This window comes from Chinchilla lanigera, unplaced genomic scaffold (genome assembly GCF_000276665.1).
Source record: "Chinchilla lanigera isolate Chin_1 unplaced genomic scaffold, ChiLan1.0 scaffold00064, whole genome shotgun sequence".
NCBI lineage: Eukaryota > Metazoa > Chordata > Mammalia > Rodentia > Chinchillidae > Chinchilla > Chinchilla lanigera.
Window position 1 is genome coordinate 4,698,471 of NW_004955465.1, and position 21,743 is coordinate 4,720,213.

The 21,743-nt window shown below is 38.7% G+C and overlaps 1 pseudogene; it reads right to left on the reverse strand.

Annotated features, from left to right (window-relative positions):
* Positions 1 to 14,263: 14,263 nt before the first annotated feature.
* LOC102019897 lies at positions 14,264 to 14,819 on the reverse strand (annotated as a pseudogene).
* Positions 14,820 to 21,743: the final 6,924 nt, after the last annotated feature.

Genomic DNA, 21,743 nt, shown 5'->3' on the forward strand with positions numbered 1-21,743 from the left:
AAACACTGACAAGTGCGCTTACGTTAAACTAGAAAGCTCTGTAAAGTAACAGAAGTCATCAACACCATGAAGAGGTAATCTAATAAATAATGATGCAACAAGTGACAACAACAGCATAAGTGTGATGACATAGTGAGCAAGCATCCAGAATAAATGATCTCAAGACAGGACACATAAATAGCCAACAAACATATGACAAAATGCTCAATGTCACTCCTACCAAAGATAAAGAACTCTCAGGTATCATTGTTTGGAATGTAAACCAGCACAACCATCATGGAAAACACAATTGGAGATCTTCAAAAAGGAGAAATAGAACTATGATGTGATGCAGCAGTTCTACTGTTAGTATACAGTGAAAGAAATTAAAATCAGTGTTGAACAGACAAGCACCTTATCAAGTTGCAGAACTATTCAGAAAAACTAAGATATGGAATCGAACTAGTAGTTGATCAACTGAAAAAAGGTGGTATATTTGCACAATGGAGTATTATTCAGCCATTAAAAAGATGAAATTCTGTCATTGATAGCAATATGGCTAGCACAGGTGTAGATTTTGTTCAGTGAAATAAGTTAGGTAGAGAAAGACAAATATAGCAGGTTCTCACATACATGTGGAAGCTAATAATATGATCTTACAGAAGTACAGACTACAGTGGTGGTTACAAGAGCTAGCCAAAAGTTGGGGGGAGGAAGAGGGTTAATGTGTAAAGGGAAGCTGCTTGACAGGAGGAGTAACCTCTCACGTCCTACGTCACCAGAGGATAACAATGGTGGACAAAAATTAGTTGAATAATTTCAAAGTAACTTGTAGAAATTTTAATGTTCCCAATACAAAGAAACAAATATGCCTGATATGATGACTATGCCAGTTACCCCAGCTGATCATTGTGTCTGGTATGCATGTATTGAAATCTCACACTGTAGCCCATAAATATGTACAATTAGTGTATGCCAACTAGAAAAAATATATTACAAAAAGAAAGTACATAGATGTAAAGTTAGCCATATCTGGGGTGGAACTGTGGTTTGCCTGCCTCCTGGCCAGTGGGCTTGGGGGAAAATACCTACTTTCTCTGAGCTTTGTTGCTTTATGTGCAGAATGAAGTTACTCATATTAACCCCCATACTGAAGGTGCTGTAAGAATTAAATGAAGTCATGCTATGAAGCTCCTGACATTTATTAGTCCGTGACATTCTTCATCGTTCACTAATAGCATAATTATCTAGAAAGCCTTTTTGTTGTGTACACGTAAAATATGGAAGCATACATATGTTCATAAATAAGAAACAGAAATGGTGGACCACATTACTGTTCAGAGCAATGGATATGTGTCTTTTCATGCTGGAAAAAGGAAGAGACCACACCTGTGGAAAGAAATGACTTTGCGAATGAAATTTTCTATGGATCAAACCGAAGAATACTGGTCCAGCAAAGCACGGCACAGCATCCTCAAATGATTAACCTTTCCAAGTTACCCATCAGCTCAAAAATGATACTTAATAGACCACACAAAACAAAAGAGTTCTTGGTAACCACATCCATCTTTATTGTGTATTTCAGTCATGATTAGACTTTATCAACTCTTTTCCAAAAAAGCCTCTTACATCCTAAATGCAATGATGGCCGCTGAATAAGAGACATGTTTCCTTTGTAGTATCAGTCCCTAGTCAAATTTAAGTCTCTCCTTAGCTCCATTTGTATCAGAGATGTCCATTATTTTAAATGATACACTTCTGTATTTGTGTCATTAATGAGCCTGCAATTCTGAATTAGGAGTAAGAAATTTGGTTCATGTTTATCAGGGAGACATATGTCCTGTGAGCTTACATGAGAGTACCTGTTGGATGGCGCGGCCCCAGGGAGATGTAGGATTTTGTGGGGAGAATTGTTTTTGGCCAAAATAATTGAATGGGTGGTCCAGTGGGCAGAAGCTAGAGGGTTCAGTTATCAGTGCACCATGTGGTTTAGTCTTGCCCAATAAGCCTCCTGTTTGTCTTCTGTGCAAGAAAAATTGCTTATCTGAGCCTAGATCTTAACTTGGAAACCATGAACAAAAATTATCCTTGCTGTGGGTGCTTCTCCTCCATTTTAATCTATATTGAATTTTCTAGGAATACAACTGCCACACACATTGTGAAAAGACGTCACTTTTTCGCTTGAAGAATTACCAACATGGTTTGTCATTGTAGAAAACAACCTATCACCAGCTAATTGCTACTAAATGTCAGTCATTCACTGGCACAGTCCATCTGCATCCATCCACAGTGAAAGGTACTGCTGTCAGATTTTTCATCAGCAAACATCAGATTTCTTTCCTTCATCTTTTAGCATTGCTGTGCCTGAACATTTTATATAATAAATGATACCACGTTTTTTGATAGAATATTTCCTTTTTATTGTTTTTATGTTTGCATTATACTTATAGTTTTATACTGTTTCTTTAAGGGTACCTTTTAAGGGTACATTTTTGTTATCCATAAATTTCACCTTAGGATGGGAAAGCAGAGATTACAGAACATCCATTACTAAACAGAGGGCTGACTCAGGAGAGGCTTAGAACCACTAGCACAGTAGTCTAGAATACGGACTCCAGAGTGGGTGGTGCCCCTGGGTTCTGAGTCATTTCTGCTATTCAGTAGCTACAAGTCTTTTAGCAAATCAGCTGCAATGGCCTCACCCATAAAGATTTAGACATATGCCTCAGCTGGCTGCTGAGAAGACGACTGAGTTAATGTCAGTAAGGCAGGATGTATTCTACCTGTTCAATGAATATTAATCACAAGTGCCCTCAAGTGTGGAGCTTCTCCTCAGCATCTGCCTCTGTGGTTTGGATGTTGAATGTCCTTCAAGGGCTCACCTGTTGAAAGCCCGGCCCCCAGCTGGGCACTGTGGGGAGATGCAGGGAGGACTTTCGGTCCCCAGGGGTATGCCCTCGGAGGGGGTGCTCGTATGCTGGCCTCCTCTCTTTCTCTGTTTCACTTATTAGGCATGAGAAGAGTGCGCTGCGCTATCATGTGCTCCTAGTCTTTGCCATCGGACACACTCACCAGGGGGCTGATTGCAATGGCTCCTCCTGATCATGGACAGGAACTAAAACCAAGAGCCAAAATAAACCTTCTGTCCTTTATAAAATCATGATCTCGGGTATTTGTCATAATTGCAGAAAGCTGACTAACATAGACATGAAGGTAAATAGCACTGATCTCTTTTAGTTTTCATTTTTTACTTCAAACTGATCAATATAATGCAGCATTGCAGAGACCACAGTTGCCAGAACTATGAAGCTAATGACCTTTGTGCAAAATGTTATCGCGTAGTTAGACAAGGGCCATTGTGTGACACATTTGAGACTGGGGGAAACATGAGTACTCTGGGTGCTGTTTTGAAAACTGATTGGATGGTTGTGAACAGTGTGTATGTAAACGATACCCAGGGAGGACACTCAGTGGCCACCTGGAACAGGATGAGGGCACGGCAGCATGGGAAGGAATGGGTGCTTCTGAAAGATACTGGCTATAGGAAGTAAGAGCGGGAGGAGTCTAACAAGGGTTAACTTGGTGTGGGTACGTGGTAGAGGAGATGTCAAAACCAGCGTTTTAACTGAGACATCTGGCTGGACAGGGAGCACTGAGAAAAGATTAAGCACAAATAAACTGACTCCTATTTAATCTGCAATTACATATGTGTCCCACAAGAAATGGGAAAAATGGTACAAACCTCCTCATAGGATTGTGTGAGGGAAAAATAAGCTGGAAAATGTGAAGTTGTTATTATAATATTTGACAGAACAAAAGTTCAATAAATGGAGACTACCATTTCAAAAACCATGATATAAAATAGGTATCAATTTACAAATAATTACAAATAACTTCAAGATCTGAGACTTTATCTAGTTCACTGCATTTTTATCAGTGCTTCTGTTTTACACCAGAAAGAATATCATGAACATTTGTCTATTATCTTGAATTTAGACACATAGAAGAGTGATTGTACCTTACAACTGATTCATTTACTAAATTGTTCATATATCTCTATTTGCTTGACAGTTTAAGAAAATAAACCACTTTTAATCTATACCTTCTCCAGAAGTTTTTCTTTGAATTATTTTAAGCAGCATATTTATTTCCATACATTACTGAGAAGTCAACACATTTTCAGACTTGTTTAAAAATTTCCTCAAAAACTCTACATGTAGGATATTGCAGTTGGTACAGGAGTTTAATTGAAGATATTGGAGTAAATGCTTCCTGATCCCAAGTTACTTCAGACTTTTGGGTATGGAGTTATTTGTTCTGTATTACTGCTTATCTTTTTCTTTAAAGTTTGCTTATAACTACCCATCTATACATTAATTATTTCACTAAAGAGTCCAGAGAAAGAAGAACTCATGATGGGCCATAGTAAAGAGGGAGGCTTTATGGACTAGGTAGGCTTGGCTTGTACCTTGAAAGATATTAAGACTTAGACAAAACTGGGTGGACAATGAGCTTCGTAAAGAGGAGGAGTAAACATTGTGGCACACTGGAGACTCTTTGTTATAGAAGCTGTCTGTTCTGGTACATACATATTTGAGGGAATCATTGAGAGAGCAAGGGAAATTATCTCTACTGTTCCACAAATGATTTCTCTCACTCAGTGATCTTGGTGATTTGCAGTAAGAAAGCTGCTTTCTGAAAGACACTAAAAATTTCTTCTTAATTGTCATCAATACTTCTGGGAACCCTATAGTATCCTGAAACTTACCCATGGGGCCTATGGCCTTTGCCATTATCAATTTGTTTGCTTACATATGTTGTGGATTAAGCCAATGCCACCCACTTTTTCTGTGCACTGACAGTTATTTACCACCTGAAAAAACATTAACTCTTACTTTGATCATGCCATGTTCTTTCCCATGAAAACTCATCATGTACTCTAGGGCACAGAGGCATAAAAGTAGTCGTGAAGTGACATAACTGTTATAAATATGGGAGAATATAAAGAGCAGAGCCATCCAGGCAACTAAGGAAGCTCCAAGACTCTACTTAGAAAGTCACTACTCATTTGATCATTTTTATGCATGGGTAATTTCCTTGATAAAAATGGTGTCGGAAAACACATGGATATTGAAGGAGATCTGATACAATAGGACAAAACTGAGTTGACTGGTGTAGGCTTAAAAAAAGCATTATGACTTCTGTTAACAGCTTTATGCAAAATGATTGATGTAAAACAATTGCACATATTTAAGATGTATGATGTGATAAGTTTGACCTATTTGTACAGTGGACAGCTAGCTTCACAATCAACAACTTATCTTTCACCGCTGCTAGCTTCATTGCATCCCTCTCTACATTTTCACAACCCTCTCTGTCCTCCATCACGAAGGAGGTATGACCTGCTTCCTTGCACAAGAAACACCTTTCCATTTGCTATAGTTCTACATAAATTATTTCATGTGGTATATTCCTTTTGGTTTGGTTTACTTCAGTCAGAAAAATTATTTTGAGATCTGTGTACCAATAACCCATTTCTTTGGTACAGAGGAACATTCTAAATATAGCACAAGTTGTTTATTCTTTCATCTGACATTTTCCCAGGTTTTAGCTAATATAAATAATGCTACTATGACCATTCAAGGGCAAGTCTTTGTATGCACATATAGCTCCTTTTCTTTGAGCAAACACTTGGAAGTACAGCGTCCGAGTCTTTTGCTAGTTATAGACTTAACATTTTAAGAAACTACTAAACCATCACCATGATATCATTTTACATTTTCACCAGCACTATAGGAGAGTCTTGGTTCTTCCACATCCTTGCCAATAATCAGTAAAACCTGGCTTTCTTATTTCCAGCTATTTTCATAGAGGCATAATGGCATCTTGTTTTTCAAGCCACAGTTTGAATTTGCATTTCTTGAATGATTAATGATATTGGTTATTCTGTTATGTGCTTAGTGGCTCCAGTGAAACATCTGTTAATTTTTTTGCCCATTTTTAAGAATTGCCTTATCTTCTTCTTTTTTTAAGTTTTAAGCCTTCTTTATATATTCTGGATTCAAGTTCTGCACCAGATATATAATTTACAGATACTTTTCCCCAATCTGTGATTACATTCTCTTAACAGTGTCTTACAAAGAGTTAAAATTTTACATTTTAATGATGTATAATTTATCAATTATTTTCTTTTCTTTAACAATCATATTATTGGTGTTGTATCTAAGAAATCTTTACATTGGAATCTGTGAACAGGATCTGTGTGTCATAATTTAAAAAAAAAAAAAACCTTTCCAAGTGATTGCAATGGTTAGCCAAGTTTCAGAACTATGTCCTAGAGCAATTCTTATTAGACTTTTACTGTGAATTCCAGTCATCTAGCAATTTTAAAATGCAGACTCAGATACAATAGAACTGAGGTAAGGTTTGAGCATCTGTATGTCTGAAAATAAAACAAAATTAATGAGAATAAAATAATAAAGCCAGGAAGTCAAACAGAAGCCAGACAAGGCAGGGTTGTTTCTGTATTTTAAGAAATTTGGGAACTTGTGCTTGATTATTTTGGCAGCAGGGAGCTATTGATGGGAATATAGCAGAAGAATAGAATGGTTGCATTGGGGTTTTGTAAGATCATGCTGGTGACAGAAGAATTGGGTAAAAGTTGAGTCTTGGGTTTTAGGGAACTGGCAGTATGTATTCCATGTGTATTTTATTTATTTATTCATTTTGGTATCAGGAATCGAACTCATGACCTCAGGCTTGCCTGGCGAGTGCTTATGCCACAGAGCCATATCCTCAGCCCTGACAGTATGTATTCTGTAACATAGGAGAAAAATAAAAATTGCATTCATGAAAATTGCATCACTGATGGAATCTAAGGTTAGGGGAGGACTGTTTCTAGAATAGTTGGGACATTGGATGAGTTCAGAACTTTCAATATAGGAGGACAGACAGATTGGGGGTTGAAAGTGTGTGGATGACACAGAAATTTTAGACATACTGAGATTGAGAACCTGCGGGTCACTGAGGAGTAGATGTCCAACAGACCATTGGTTAAATGGACCTTGGATTCAGCAGGAGGATCTGAATTGGAAGTATGTGTTTGAGAATAGCAGGTACATGGAGAACTGAAGTCAAGTGTGTAAATAGTATTGCCCATTGATGTTATAAAATGTCAAGGCTGAAGGGGCCTAAAAGTTCTTTGGAGGTCAACAAGGTCAGAGCTCAGTGACTTTGAGAGGCGGAGGTTGGGATGGACGAGATGGAGGGGTAAAGAAGGATCTCTGCCTCCGGGGTCTTTATCGATCACCTCGTAGGGTAATTATCAGGTTGCACATCTGATTGCCAACTATATTGTTCTGAGCATCTGGGACTTCCTTCCCCGACTGAGGCTTTGAGGAATGATTGTCACCACTCTGACTACCGTGCAGTGTAAATGAGGCATTGACACTACCCAGCCCACATCAGAGGGAAAGAGAAGAAGAGGCTCTCCATGAGGATGTGTGTCCCAGGCCCAGTCCATGGATGTTCTTTCTTTGGCTTGCTTGTTAAAATTTCACACCACCCCTTGACCCTCCAGCTCATAACCACATTCTTGCTGGGAAAGCATTGACCCAAATTTCAGCAATATCTTCCCCAGTAAGAAGCTTGTTTTCATAGCCGTAGCTTTTGGTCTCTTTCCACGTAGCATGCTTTCCTCCGGTGCGGACTTGTGTGCTGGGATTGAAGGATCAAGGGCAAAGCTCTCATGCCTGACTGAATGTAATCAGAAACATTGCCATTTTTGTTCTGATTGTATGAGACAAATCCTAAAATTACCACGCGGGTTTAAATGCTCAGTGTCATGTGAGAAATATGCCTCCCTATTGGTAATTATACTAGGCGCACACTGTGATTTCTGGATCTCTTCTTTCTTTTAATTTTGGCTTCCCATTATGAATCTCATTTGTAGATTTCAGGGCAATGGCTAGGAGTGTGTGTGCCATTTCATGCAGCTGCAGCAAGGGCAGGGCAAAGTTGCTGTGGGTTTCTTTACTGAATTCAAGTGGAGGAGTGAACGCCAGGCCACTGTGAAAAGAGGGTCGTGCATCTTTAAAGCAAACTGCAGGGGAAACCCTAACCTCTCCTCATTTACATATGGTGACATTTTGCAGAAATATTGAAACATTAGCAGTGACATAATGAAATTCTGCCTATCAGCCATGGAAGGAATAATGTTACTGTTAAGGTAACCTGTCCACAGTTTGTTATCAAGAAAATATTCTTGCAAGCAACATATATTTAGTAAGGCATGATAAGGAGGGATTTTTTTTTTCCCCCTTCTATTTTCTCTCCTGGGCTATCCATCTTCCCTACAGATTTACTGCACGATCACTCCTTTTACATGCTAATTATGTGCAGGTCTGGCAAATTTGTTAGTGGTGACACTTCTGGGACCCAGTGGGACCGCAACTCATTATGTGGCAATGTCCAGATATATCAGATATTATTAGCTGTCATTAATCTGCTGTGGAAACACTGAGTGCTAAGCCAGGCAGAGAGGGGAATAGGGTGTGCAAATGAAGTCTGGAAACTGCCCGAACCCCAAAAGGTCAAAAGGGAAATCAGCCAACAAGGAAATAACAACCAGCAATGGACGACGTTTGCCCCATTAGCTAACAAGGTGCATCAGGAGGAAACGGCCAAGAAACATCACTTAGTCGTCTGTTATTTTAATACCCCTTGTGGCCATTTCACCAGCACTAACCTTTTACTGTAATTATGTACAATTACACACATTAGTTTTTATCTCATCTTAGACTCAAAGAAACACCAGGGGTAGGCATTGGATCATGGAACACATTTTGGCTACAGTTCTGTACCATAATTCCTAGGATGATAAATCCTGACATGTAAAGCTTGTTGTTAATATTATTCTAGTTGGCATGTTCTTGGAACTCATTGCTTAAGTGATTTCTTCCACATACACTGTCCAGTTTGCATTTGCTCCCAAGTCCTTCTCATCTCTGCATGTCCAAATTTACAGGCTACTTAAGATTCTGCTTAAATGAAATCTACTTAGACAGGCAATCCCCTAAAATACACCTAAGCTCAGAGTCTTATGAACGGCCATAAGGTCTTTTTATACATCAGTGGTATATCACTATAAAACCTATATCTCTCTGTCTATCCACCCATCCATCCACCATAAGTCATAATTCTAGGACAAAAACCAGAGATCATCGCATCTTGGCTTTGGTTCTGGGGTTTAATAAGCATACAAACATAATTTTTATGGAAAGTACAAAATACACATGTCTAACTAAGATTATAATGGAGGTATGCATCACATATATGAATATTGTAATATACTTGACATATTCACATACAATTGTGCATACACCTGATAGAGGTGTGCATATGAAAGACAATGTAGGAGTTTAAACAGTATGCTGAATATTTCCATGTCTCTATTCTCACTCATTCTATGATAGCATAAGACCTTATCTACTTATCTTTTTTTCCTTTGTACCGGGAATTGAACTCAGGAGCTAGTGCTTGCCAGACAAGCGCTGTGCCATTGAGCTATCTCCCTGGACCTACTCTTCTTCTTTTTTATTTTTTTTTTTTCAGCTCATTCATTTCTTAAAGATCTGATAGTCTCTGGAGTCCATTCTCACATCCTGAGAAAAATTCAGAGCTCAATTCAGATGCCACTTAAATATAATTTGTTTCCCAAAGAATGATTTTCCAGGGTTTCTAGGATTACATCCTGTGTCTTTAGTACATCAGCTAAGCAAATTTTATGCTGTCAGATATTGTGTTGTGTTCCAGAGTTGTCTGAGATAGTGTTTTTCCTTCACTGAAGATGGATTGTAGTTTTAGCAGACGTTATTACAACTCTATACAAATCCCTTTAGTTTGCTTCCAAAGGAACTTGAAGATAGTCTTATTCAAGGTCAGTGATTTCTGCATTCTTCTGCCCTAGATTATTCTCTGACTATGGAAGCAGCCAGGAGTGTCCTGCAGTTAATATCCCAGGAGTGGCTCTCAATAAATCAGAGATGAGAATTGATAGAAAACTATGCTGCCGACTTCCGTGTGCTTCTTCAGGTTTCCTTGTGCTTCTGTGAACCTAAAAAATGCCCATCGGTTTGTTAGACTGAGCTTAGGTCCCCATAGTGGTGACCCCTCTATTCTCATATCATTCCTTCCTCTCTTCTTAACTGCATCACTGTGATTGTTAATCATGACGCATTAACTTGAGTGGATTAAAAATGACTAGAATTTTAATAAATCACATTTCTGGATTGTCTTTGTAGCTGATTGGCAGGTAGCCCAGCGGGCTGAGGAGAGAAGATGCACACTGGCTGTGGGTGGCATGAACCAATAGCCTTATCTTTTGTACAGAATAAAACAGGGAAAGAAGAAGGAAGTTGCCCGTTGTTGAAGAGCTCCCATTTTCACGAGTGGGCGCATTCTTTGCTCCCACTGCTCTCGGACATCGGGCTCCAGTTTTTTCAGTTTTGTACCACAGACTTCACCTGCAGCTCTCCAGGGAGCCCCTGGGCCTGTGACCTTGTACCGAAGCCGCTTTCTTGATCCCTCTGCTTCTGCAATTCAGCTCCCCTTGGGCTGAGCAGCTCCTGGATTCCCCGTTTCTTCGGTGCACAGAGATCATTGTGATCTCTCCTGCTTCTGATCCTGTCAGCTACCTGATAAATCCCTTTGTACAAGGATGCATCTCCTTTCCATTGATTCTGTTCCTCTACAGAAGCCCAACTAATACAACTGCCATGCTGCTTTCAGCTACCTCTGATAAATGACAGGGACTAAAATCCTGCCTGAGCATCTGCCATTGAGGAAAACCTAAAGCAAGGCAGCTAATGTCCTAGAAGCAGATCCTCACGATGGCAATCTGTAGTTAGATCATACATTAACAGCATGGGAACCAGTGTGTTTTACTGCTGAAGAGGGAGGTAGTTGCTCCCTTTGGCGACACCTTATTTGTGCCAGAATACAACAAAACAGAGCTAAAAGACAAGAACTGGCACTCAAATAATATGGCGATAAATGGTCATTGCAAGTGTTATGGACTTGGTTTAGCTTTGTACTTTGCTATAGAAATCTTGATGAAAGATAATGATAGGTTGATCCAACTAGTCTTTCAGAGTGCTCTATGAAAATCAGAAGACTTCAAGGCGGGATTAAAGACATCTCCATCCTCTGCCTTTACATGAAAGATTATATATAATGAAGTCAGGCCTAAGATTAGGTCATTATGGAGGATTCTCAGTTTATAACTCTTTTACGTTTTCTGTATTAAAGTCAGGTTGAAGAGAAAAATAAAGGGTCCTTGAGACCAAAGACAAAAAAAGACATTTGGTTGTTGTACTTGAGAGTCCTATATCCCCCAGGTCCCCCAAGGTCATGTGAGATGAAAGAAAGGAATGGCACCTTCCACTTACTAAGAGAGAATAGATTTCCTTCTTCTTCCAGAAGGGTACAAAGCAAATGCTTCCAAAAATTTGCTTTTCCTACCCTTATTATTTCCAGACCAGTAACTAGAATCAGTTTTCAGAATGTCTTGAGTGGGACAGTGTTTCTGGGTGGGAAAAATGAGCAACAACCAGCATAATAACAAGTCCTATGTAGCAGGAACTCACAGGGACAGAGGTAGTATACATGAGAATGAATGAATGTACTGGCACATGAAGTCCAGCATACAAGGCTGGACAGAGAAGCACCATTACTATTATTTTTTCATGCCTTTAAGTGACAGAGGATTGACCCTTCTGGCAAGGATGCTTGAGCCTCACAAAGAAATGGAGATGACCCTGACCCGTAGTAAAGGAGCGGTTGTGTTAACTTTCATTAACTGTAACAATTATCTGAGTTAATGAATTTAGAAAGCAGATTTATTTTGGCTCAGAGTTTTGGAGCTTGCAGTTCACAATCAGCTGGCATCATTGTCCTGGGCCTGTGATGAGGCACCGCATCGTGGCAGGAGTGCACGGTGGAACAAAGCCACTCACTTTGTGTCAGGGAGCAAAAGAGAACAGGAAGAGGCCTGGGTCTCACAATATCCTCTAAGGCCGCAACCCCAGTGACTTAAATACCTCTCACTAGGCTCCACCTCTTAAAAGTTGCACTACCTCCATAAGAACCAGCAGGGTGATGACCAAATCTTTAACGCAAGTGCCTTTGGGGAACACTCAGGATCCAGCTATAACAGGTGAATCAGCTGAAAGTGTCTGGCAGCTTAGGGAGGAAAGGGAAAGCTCAGGAGGTTGCCATGGTAGACTGCAAAAGGTCAGGGAATCTACCGGCCAGCTATTGTCACAAGGAAGAGCCCTGTGGACATTCCTTCATTAAGTTATAAAGGATACTCAGCCCAGAGGGCCAGACACCGTTGGCCCAGCAGTGTCCTCTTGGGAGACCACAGCTGACATTCAAGGTGTTGCTTTGGAACTGGGATCCCTAAACAATGGGAAAGTAACAGCATGGAGCCCTTTTTCCCTAGAGAAAAAAATTTTAGGTCTTTCACATGGTGATCATATATATTTAATTTCATATTTACCTTATTTAGTATTTCGGAATACACACACACACATATATCTTAAATGTGATTTTCCCTGAATAATACTCCTTTAACTTCCATCACATATTGCACTTTTACTGTTTAAATTGTAATCCTTTCTAACACTAGAAATAATGTAATGGATACTTTTGTCATATGGTGTTCTCATGTCTCAAAAAAATATTTTCTTAGCATAAATTCCAAATTACAGCATCACTTGTTCACATTAGGCATTTGTCAGGATCCTGGCACACACTATAAATTATTTCCAGAAAAGTTAAGCAAATTTATATTACCAAACACAACATAAGAATGAATTTCTCACCATCATTGCCAGAAATGTGTACAGTATTACCATTGATGTTTTTCTATTTAAAAAGAAATTTAGAGCATATAATTTTACTTGATTTGCTATTTTCTCTTTAGAGATGGCATAACCTCGCTTCCTTTTCTGTTAGGAATTTTGGATGCCGATAATTTTAATATTTTTGTCCAGATATACTTAGCCAGTTACTGGCAATGTTCGGATGTTAGATTTCCTATCCAAACCTTTCTTTTACCTTATTCTACCTCAATTTGAAATTTTTCAACATATGTCCAGTGCTCAAAGACTATTTGGTAAGTTTTCAAAAGTAATGAATTATTAAATTAAGCAATTTAGAATTATATTCGAATAAAGATTTTTGGCAAAGATGTTCTGCTAATAATTATAATTTAAATATTCTTTAAAAATATTAATTGCAGGCCTGTATAGATGGCTCAGAGAAAGTTATCTCCTGGGGTAAAATCACCTGATTTTATTACCTGATTGTCATCTTTTTCTAGGTGTGAGTTTGAATGTTTCTGTGTATACTGCTCACCCATAGATCTGCCTGAAGAATGATGAAAGCCAGCCTAACTCCTCCATTGGCTGCTATCCAAACAAGTGAGTTCCATCTGTTATCTTCAGATTCTGGAATATAACTGCATTAGTCCAAGTTCATTGCAGAAAATAAAGATTCCTCTAAGTATTCTACATAAAAAGACACTTAGATAAAGTGTCATTAGAATGGGAAGCAGAAAACAGAAAAACAGATCAAAAGCTAACTATCGAAGAGCAAACAGGTGCCATGAAGTAAGGACTGAGAATGGAGGTGCGGAAGCTAGTCTTCCTTTATGTCAGAAAACATCAAGATTACCTTCTTCTCACCTTCACTTTTCAGGTATGATTTGAACGTATCCCCCAAACTTTGTGTATTGGAAACTTGATCCTGAAATGTGTATGTTGATGGGATGAGGGTTGGGGCTTTTGCGGGCCAATGAGATTGAGAATGAGGTCAGGAGGGGGAAGTTCCCATGCTGGGATGAGTGGCCTTACTGGAAGAGAAAGAGAGACCTGAGCCATCATGTTTCTGCCCCTTCCTCCTGTTGTGTGATACCTTCTGCTGAGAAGGTGCTCGCCAGATACCGCCTAGGCTCGCTTTGGCCTCTATAGGAGATAAAAGACCTGAGTTACAGCTGAAAATAGATGGAAAAGCTTTTAAGGGGCTGGTAGACACAGGAGCAGATGTAACTATAATTTCCTGGCAACATTGGCCTACATAATATCTAGGATTTTTAAAATTATGGTTCATGTCCTAAGACCATCATATTAGCATTGATCAATCTGAAGGCATCAATAACAACCTTTCCTTTCACACTCTGAACAGGATCCACAACCACTGCCATAGCTCTCTCAACAAGGCTTCAAAGCTCTGCTGAGTGTTGATATACACACCAGAAAGCCAAGAACCAAAACCAAGGTGACTGTGATGCATTGCCCTTTCCTGTTGTCTGACAGTACAAGCCGAACACCTCTCATAACCTCTCTGCACTGATGGCTTCAGGTCTGTCGATCTTATTCCCAAGAATCAGGATAGGCACGCTGGCAATGGTCCCATCTGTCATTAGTGAATCAAGTTTTTCTTTTGATTCTAACAGTCTTTCATGGTCTGCACAATTCCCCAGAAATACAATGCCATTGATAGCAGGAAGACAGTTTTTCCAAACTCTTTGGGCTTGAACATTCCACCCAGATCATATTTTTGTAAAAGTCATACCGGCAATAGTCAGTTCTTCGGATGTGGGAGGCAATGTTGGGACATGCTGTCCAAGTCTGTCATCTTTTAGCATATGTAGCAATGTTGTTTTCCCCACAATATCCAATCCAAGAAATACCAACTTACCAGTTTCCTTATGTAATCCTAAAAATTGTAGCACACTGCTGAAACCACTGTAAATCCAATCAAATATGAAGGACATATCCAGATATTTCAGGGTCTGTGACCAAGCGAATGCACCTCCTCGCTTGACTTCAGCCCTACTCCCTGGATCTTAGAGCTCCCGGTCTCTAGAACCAGGAGAAATAAATCACTTTTCTGCATGCCAATCTCAGGTATTCTGTTGTAACAACAGAAAACACATTATGACATACACAGATCTTCTGAAGGAACATCTGATTAGATGTATCTAATTCCCATCTAGAACTCCAGTTGTAAGAGTCTCAGAAATGCAGATTTTAACTTTCTAGCTCTGCAATACACAGGAGGAACTCAAAAAGAAGGTAAAATTGGATGTTGGGTGCCCTGCAGCTGTATCCAGTCCAAGGATTATAGATTTGGTGTCCTCTCTTCTTCGCTTGTCCTCCCTGAGCCCACACAGTGAGCTGTGGATGATCCGCACTTCTATGAGCCAGGGTCTTTGGGAAGGACAATCCATCCTGCCCCCGAATCCCAGCTTGCTGATTTCTGCTGCCTAGTCACCGTGTCCCAGTGACTCAAACTGCTTTTTTCATCTCTGAGTCAAGTCAAATATCTTCCGTGATAATTGAAGCGTGACCAGCATTTTGTCAGGAATTCAGAGATCCTAGCCAGATCCAACTGTCTTTTTCATTTGGTTGGCATTTGCTTGTTCCTCTTTTAATAAACAACCAAGAAAAAAAATGCAAACTTTAAATGCCCCTTTTCTCTCACACTATGATCCTTAATTTAATTCCAAATGTTTGATACTCAGTTTAGGAGTCCTCTGAAAGACACTAAAGAGTGTACGCCATGGTGAATGAGTTCATTAAGATGGCTGTATTATTATTCTCTCAGTCATACATGTATGTACCCCCAGGTGTTGTCCAGATGCTTTTACCAAATTGTTCATTTTGCAATGCTCTCCATAGCATTCTTTTCAACCTCCAAGGGTAAGAGTTTCTGCTCTCTACTAAAAAAATAATAATTCCTTGGTGAATTTCCTTGCATAGATAAGCTTGAGGATCCTTGACAAAGCACAAATTTGTAAAGTTTGAATATTTAATTCTTTTCTAAAATCTTATTTTCTTTATAGTTCATGCATATCCTTTTCCTTTAAAAATGACACTATGTATATGTGATATGTGCCTTGCTTAACCTCCTTATGTGAAATTCACTTGAGAACAAGAACAAAATTACATATAAATATGTGGGTAAGAAAAGCAGAAATACTTTTTAAAAAGCCAGATATTTTCTACATATTTGTAATGTGAGTTAAATATCTATGGGTTATTACCGCACATGTGCACCCTCCAGTGGAAAAGAATTAGCTTAACCAAACACTTAAAAGACAAGGAAGCCTTGGGGTATTTCTTTTATCTAAAACCCGGAGCAGTGTTAAACTGAGGACATAAGTTACAAGGCCTGTGGCTGTCAGGCAAATGATCTACATGGGAGAAGTTGGCAAGGTGAAACATGAAATATCAGTCTATGTACAGATGGAGGGTGAAGAGTCTTAAAGAATGGCTGGGGCTATGACTTTCTAGAGAGATCCGGTTGGGTCAAAGAGGTTAACTGCTGCTCAGAAAGCCAATCCAGTTTTTTCAAGAGAAGTCAAAGTTGTGGATTTCTGTGTGAAATGTCCTAACTTTTCAATGCTATTGGTTCCTGAGTCATAAACAACATTAGCACTGCTGGTGGATATCTGTACCTACACCAAGACAAGATCTAGCGTGAAAGCCCAGATTTTGACTCAGTTCCTCAATGTTTCTTAAGTTGTCACTGGAATGCAGGAAGTGCTGGGATGAGGGAGTCACAAATCTAAGAAGAACAATTAATTGGGGAGCTGTCTCAAGGGTCTCTCTGTTCCACTTAACATCCTTGGCTAACTCTATCAAGTCTTTCTCTCTAACCAATCCCTCCCATGTCCCTCATTGCCCAAGTCTGGGTAAAATATTTCTTTGTTCTCTTACTGTGACATTGACCTCCATGATCAAAATCCTTATTAAGGTCATTGTTAATATTTGGTTGAGCCACTCATCTTCCTGGCCTCACTAACAGTTCGTTTGTATGGCCTATTTTCCCATGCGGCAGTTTACCACCACCTATGCACTTGTCCTTAGAAAGAGACTAATGCTAGATAAACATTTCATGAATAAATCTGTCATATATATATATATATTATGAAAGGAAGATCTGAATAGATATCTTGTTGGATGGATACATGCGTGCTAGGCCTGTATAACAAGAATTACACAATAGGATGGGGATTATACATAAAGAAAAGGAATTCAGATGGGTAGTCCCCAAGTCACAACAGTTAGTGTCAGTGTCTTTTGACTTTACAATGATGCAAAAGCAATGCACGTTGAGTGGATTATCCATCATCCAGTCCTCTCTCTGGATACTGGACAGTGGCTGAGAGTCACACTTCCCAGTCAACTATGTGACCAGCATGGGAAACAACTGGCATTCTATAGTGTGTGCTTGTGAAAGATATGATTTTCTACAAGTTAGATGGATCAAGATCATTTTCATCAGTCAACACTTTCAACTTACGATGAATTTGTCAGGATATAAAGTCATCATAAATTGAGGAGCATCTGTATATAAAGAAAACCTAAGTTTCAGGGCTGCATGGTCAAAAATGATGTATGTATTTGGGCCCATAACAAAGTTTTAAAATTATTTGAAAACATTCACTTTAATTTAGTTTACTTTTTATGTTTATGAGACTAGGAGGTCAGCCTCTTTACTTGATTTTATCAGTGTATGTTATTTCTTGATTTGAGTAACTCTCCTTGTCTAATTGAGTGTCTGATTGACTTCATTGACCAAATGTATATCAGAAGCTTTTTGGAGACAGTTCTCAATCTTTCTTATCCTTAAAGCTGCTTTAATTCATATGTAGTGAGGGAAATGAACCAGTACACTGGGAGCATTTAAGATCATTTCACAGGACTCCTGGCAACCACTATTATTAGAAAATAATAAATTAGAAAATATGCATGCCCACATATGTATGAGAAAATATGCATGCCCAGCAATTTATTGTCACCATTGGCCCATTCCGTTGACCCAATTTTCTGTTTTTGAGCATATTTTACAATTCACCTAATTGGCCCAGTTGTATCAAAGTTTTCACATATTGTTTTTAGAGAAAACAGTTTTGAAATTGTTATGACAGCCTCCTACACATTTCAAAATCAAATTAATTGAAAAAAGAATGTTTGCGTCTCAGTCACTTCCTTTATGGAATAAGATCTAAAACACTAAACCAAATCAAACCAAACTGCTTCAGTTGCTCTCTTGTGATTTTATGCCTTAAGTGAAAAGAGGAAGTGTTAACAGGTTACCAACACTATTGAGAATTTCAAAATACACCCACAATTACACGGTATGGTTTATGGCTCCATATCATGCTGATATCATTTAATAATAAATAACTTTAATGCAGAGAAGACAGCATACAAATGCATTTGCTCATTTGGGAAGTGATTAAACCAATGGAGCTAGTTCCAAGGCAGTTGTTATAGTAATCTAAGTCTGTGGTTTCCAAACTGAGTTGTTAGACAGGAAAGAAAAATGTTTGCAGGCTTGCTTCTGATGGTGAGTTGGCTGTTGTTGTGAGCAGCAGTGTTGATTATGACAATTATGTGGAGCTTCAGTTTCTATCCCCTAAAGCTTCGTGAAAAATGAGTCCCTAACTTGACTTGAAATGAACTCTTTATCCAGTTAAACGATCAATGCGGATTGTTTCACAATTGACTCTGCTGCCACTGTTGGTGATAAATGAGAAAATGGCACATTATGGTCACATTTGGAAACCGTGAATCTCATGTCTAGGAAAACCAGCTCAAGCATAATGCATGGACATGTCTGACACAAGAAATATTGAAAAGAAAATAAGAAATAGTTTTTTAGCTCACAACATTAACTAATACTTCAATTTAATTCCTGAATTAAAGCTTCTAATATTCAGCACAATTTTTATAGGGCCTAAATGTCCTAAGCTAAATAGATAATTGATGTGTTTAGCACTCGATGGTTTCCATTATTGGTTACCTTAAAGCTGCCAACCATGAGGCATGACAATTCATCTGATCACTTAAGTTATCTCCATTCAACCTGGTGAATATTAGGGGTCACAGCAAGTGAAATAGTTTGGAGTACTTCCCGTTTAAGGTTTTTAAATTCCATATTTCACATCTAAGAGTCCTTTCCTAGGAACTTTATATAAAATGTGACAAAGAGCTATTACATAGAAGAAAATCAAGATTTAAATAGCGATATGATTTTCTTAGTAATAATCCCTCATGCAATGATGTGCATTGACTGCAGTGTATGGACATTCAATGGAACATGTGGAATCCTTTGTTTAAATAAAGCAGTTAACATAGACACTGCATGCAGCATGGATGACCCACTGGAGGAATCAAGAACACTGAAAGCAATTCTGCTTTTTGACACTTTTGATTCATGTCAAATGGGCTACAGGAAGGATGAGCACAGTGTGTCCCCTCATCCAATTTCAGTCGCTCAAGCAGGGTGAGTACAGAAAGGACAAGATACTTGGAGAGAGCGAAAGAGAGGAAACACATAACATAGCCCTTACCACAGCGGACTGTTACACAATCACAGCATAGTACTATAAAATTGTTCCATTAGTAGTTATTGTTTTATTAGCAGTTATTGTTGTTAATCTCTTGTTATGCTTCATTTACAAATTAAAGTTCACCATGGGCATTTATGTATAGGAAAAAGGATGGTCTGCATAGATTTCAGTGCTGTCTGTGGCTTCCAGCATCCACAGGAATATCAGTGGAAAATGTTCCCTATGGATAGAGCATGAAGGAACCCTGTGCATAATGACTATCCAAAATGGCTCAGTTTCAGAGTGAAGTTAATAGTTACCCTACGAAAATACACACACAGGCAAATAAGGACATTCCTGGGAAAACTATATGATTTTTCCCCAAGTAATTATCATTAGCTCTTTTCCTCCTTTACCAAAGCCAATTGATGATACATGTGACATTTCTGATACCTCTTGCCTAGGACAATGTTTTGAGTTATGTTGATGATCCTGTGGTATTGCATTTGGCCTCTCTGATAAAAATCAAACATTAATAGGTGGCTGGTAAGGATTTGGGTTATAGACTGGACGGTGTGAATGGCGGCTTCCCACTCAGCCACACTGTCAGTCCTAACAGACTCTAATCAACAGAGCTGACTGTGCATTCTAACAATGCTTTGTAACTTTACACGATATGTAATGATCAAACCTCTCTAAACATAACTTCTCATAGTCACCTCCATCTTTAAACAGAGACACAAGGAAAAGTTGATTATGTACTGAGAAAGAGCCAAACAGTCTAGGAGCTTTGTTTGTCTTTTCTGGAAGCTTTGTTAGCACAGATCTTTGTGCAGAGACTTCTACTGGGTCCTGAGCACCAAATGTCAATGAGTCACTCTGAGTAATACGAGGTGGTGTTTATGCTTTGGCCTCTTTGCTGCATCCTGTAGGCTGGCAGAAATCAGGGCAACTGAGTAACTGCTATGACGCACTCCCTTTTCATAATATCTGTACTAAATCTATGTTGCTTGGCACTGCAGTTTGCATTGCAGCGTCATTTCATGCCAAGCCTGGTGATTATTTTAGGTCCCTGAGCTGCAGGCATAATTATCTCCCAAGGAGTCCCTGGGGACTCTGGAGAGGAAGGGGAAGATGGACAAGAATACTAGGAGGATTAAGGTATTTCTTTGTGGGTGTTAGGAGGGGATGGGGAAGTGGTGTAGAGGATGCTCATTTACCAGGGGTTTAAGGAGTTAGGGGCCTTTTATGTAAGCTCTAATGTTGACCAGAAGTACGGATACACATTGGAAAGTTAAATAGGCAAAGATACCTCCGGGTATGGCATACAGAAGTTTTACTATTTAAGTTTAAATATTACTTTTCTTTAGTTCATTCATAATCATGTTTGTCAATAAATTTACTCATGATTTGTCATATTTTTGAAGGAAGATCTGATATCCCAGTGTCTTCAAAGATCACACTATCCCTGACCACAGTGAACAATGATATTATCCTTAAAACACTCCTAAGAAATGGTGCTTGGTTAACACATCATTAACTAAATGAGAAGACTGAGCTCCTATGGTAGATGAGACCAAAGGGGATTTAGTTTAGTAACACAAGACCATCAAAATGCACCATAGATAAAGGAAAAGAAATACATCACTAAAAAGTAAATAAATAAGTGGTGAGATGTTAGATCACTATGATTTCATGATTGTTGCAGAAAAGTAAATAGAAATCCTTTGATTATTTACATTTCTAGCTTGCTTTAGTAGTGTGTCATCTATTACCAGTTCTGTTTATGGAAAACATTGTTTTTGTAAAGACATGCTTGTAATTAAAGAAAATAAAAATCCACAAAAAGGGATTTCATTGTAAAATAAACTCATAGAATCATTACCTTCGGAAACAGTCTGTATAATAGCTTCATGGTAGGCTGAGACAAAACTATGGACAGTCTTTAAAAATATTTTACTCTTCTTTTAACATGCCACTTAATGTATTTATCTTCTAAGACAATCTGGAAAAATCTGGAACCAAACATTTTCTGTCTGATTACAGTGTAATTTATTATTATGCTAAATGTTGACCTATTTTTCCAATGAAACAACTAAAAATAAAACTCTGAAGCACTGGCATGAGTGATCAAGCTAATACCATAATATGTACACTCTTTATTCTAAAAAATGTTACTGCAATCCAAAATGTAGTCTGTATAGAGCAAACAAATAGGATAATATGGCTCCGGTTAGCAAGATGTGAGTTCCATTAAAATATACATTGCATCCAAAAAGGTTTCTTTTCAGAAATGTAATTAGCTTTTTTATGAACTGTTAAATATAGTATATAGAACACTCAGGAGATTTCAGTA